This window comes from Neomonachus schauinslandi, chromosome 16, assembly GCF_002201575.2.
Source record: "Neomonachus schauinslandi chromosome 16, ASM220157v2, whole genome shotgun sequence".
Taxonomy (NCBI): domain Eukaryota; kingdom Metazoa; phylum Chordata; class Mammalia; order Carnivora; family Phocidae; genus Neomonachus; species Neomonachus schauinslandi.
This window is the reverse complement of record NC_058418.1, coordinates 12,327,957-12,330,773: the sequence shown is the minus strand read 5'-3', so window position 1 is coordinate 12,330,773 and position 2,817 is coordinate 12,327,957.

Here is a 2,817-nt window from a genome sequence, read left to right as displayed (position 1 = left end):
TTTTTTTTTTTTTTTAAGAGTGAGCCAAATCTGTAGGCAGATTATGGGGCAAAAATCTTAGCTGCAGATGATCTAAAACGTGCTGTTAGCTTGAGGTCACTGTGAACAGTCATGTGTCTTTTTAAAAAATATTTATTTATTTGAGGGAGTGGAGTCGGGATTCCCACATGTATGGATGCAAATGGAGGAGACAACACAGCCCATTTACCTTGATGTGGCAGCTGAATGGGATGTGATGGAGAGAGAAATAAGTAACAGGAGAATTTGGGGAAAGGAGAAGCTAACAAGGAAGAAAACAGGCAGACTCCAACAACACAGTGCTTGAGGGGTGCCGATGGATTTCTGATGTTTATGCCACTCGGGTGCTGTACTTCGTTCTCACAGCCCTAGCAAGCTAATACGCCCAGCATGGCCAGGAACAATGACTCAGTAGGAGGCACCGAAGACCTTCCTCCCCATCATCTCCTTTGGGCTTGATGCAAAATGCCCTGATAAGACCTGGGAGCAGCTGACAGTAGTGATTCAAGAACATACAGGACCTGGTCACTGCTGTGTGGTTCTCAGGCTTCCTCCTCAGTACCCTTGGGCCATAGCTCATCAGTCCTGCAGCCAAGCACTTTGTAAGAAATATCCTGGGTGTGCATGTGGAGAATCTGTTGAAATCCCTGAAGGAGGTGGTGGGGAAGCCAGGGATGAAGGAGGAGAATGTGGGCACCTGCTCTTCTCCCCGTTTCTCCAAGCTGACAGTCAGGATAGCAGGGGGAGAGTACGTGAACTCAGGAGGGGAGTTCTGGTCTCAGATAGGAGATGACAGTGTGGGGCGCCTGGCTGGCTGAGTCGTTAAGCGTCTGCCTTCAGCTCAGGTCGTGATCCCGGGGTCCTGGGATCGAGCCCCGCATGGCGTTCCCTGCTCAGCGGAAGCCTGCTTCTCCCTCTCCCACTCCCCCTGCTTGTGTTCCCTCTCTTGCTGTGTCTCTCTCTGTCAAATAAATAAATAAAATCTTAAAAAAAAAAAAAGAGATGACAGCGTGAAGGTACAATGGATATGTTTTAGAGATGTGGATCTCTGCCCACCTCTGCCACTGATGCTTTGTGTGGAAATTCACAGTCCAAAAAATAGACAAAATCCCTGCTTTCATGGAGCTTACATTCTACAGGATTGAGGAGTCTATAATTCTAAGTTTCATGGTTCTAAGACTGATTGGATCTAAGGATAAATGTTTCCAGGATTTTGTCTGTTATCTAAAAAATAGTCACAATGTACTATTCTGAGGACTGCCAATTTCTCACTCACAGTGCCTATCACACAGGATCCCAGGGGCCATGAGGAAGAGAGGGCAACCCCTGGGTCTCCTGATCCTAAATCTCCCAGCTCACAACCCTGAGATCAAGACCTGAACTGAGATCAAGAGTTGGACACTCAACGGACTAAGCCATCCAGATGCCCTGACTTCTTCTTATTTTTAAAAACTCTCTAAAAAGTATTTGGGTGTTAAAGGCAAAAATAATGATGATACATGGTAGGATTTCTAATACATGCAAAACTCTTGACAATAGCACAAAGACCAGGAGAAAGAAGATTGCACAATGCTATCCTGAGGTTCTTAAACCATGAGTGAGGTGGTACATATTACTTGAAGGTAGACTGTGATATGTTTAAGATACATAATATAAACCTAGAGCAAACACTTGGAAAACCAGATTTACAACTAGGAAATAGCACTACTGTGTATTATGAGTTATCCTTAATGTTTTACATTTATAAAATGAATCCTTACCGTAATGTATGAGGTAGATACTACCTTATTTATTTATTTATTTATTTTAAAGATTTTATTTATTTATTTGACAGAGAGAGAGAGAGATAGCGAGAGCAGGAACACAAGCAGGGGGAGTGGGAGAGGGAGAAGCAGGCTTCCCGCCGAGCAGGGAGCCCGATGTGGGGCTCGATCCCAGGACCCTGGGATCATGACCTGAGCCTAAGACAGATGCTTAAAGACTGAGCCACCTGGGCACCCCGAGGTAGATACTACTTTAACCTCATTTTATTTTATTTTATTTTATTTATTTATTTTTTTTTAAAAGATTTTTATTTATTTATTTATTTGAGAGAGAGAAAGAGAGAGAGAGCATGAGAGGAGGGAGGTTCAGAGAGAGAAGCAGACTCCCTGCCGAGCAGGGAGCCCGATGCGGGACTCGATCCTGGGACCCCAGGATCATGACCTGAGCCGAAGGCAGTCGCCTAACCAACTGAGCCACCCAGGCACCCTATTTTATTTTTAAAGTAGATTCCACATCCAATGTGGGGCTCAAATTTACGACTCCGAGATCAGTAGCCGCATGTTCTTCTGACTGACCCAGCCAGGCACCCCTAGCCTCATTTTAAAGAAGAAAATTAGATAAAGAGATTCACAGCTCTATTCCTTGATCTCTGAGCCTTCATAACTTGTGGGTAGACAAATGTATCAGGTGACTGCAGGTTTTAGTTAAATGATGTTTTGTTGTTGCTTGAGATTTTGATGTCATTGCATTGCCATTCATCATCTTGTTTTGCACTGTGTTCCAGAATATTCTAGCTGCATGCTGTTATTATTCAGCTGTGTATTTTGTACTGTGCCACTGGGTCTTGCGAAGTGTTCTGAGCTTCCCTGTGATTACTCTTAGTATCGGGCTTTGTTGTGTACCACAATACAGTTGTCATGTTTGCTGTGTGTTTGGCTGCCATGTGTTCTTAGGTGTTCTCTGGGGGCCTGCTGGGCTACTACATACTTAGGAGGTTTTGTTAGGCTATATCTTGCATAGCCATGTGCATGTTCT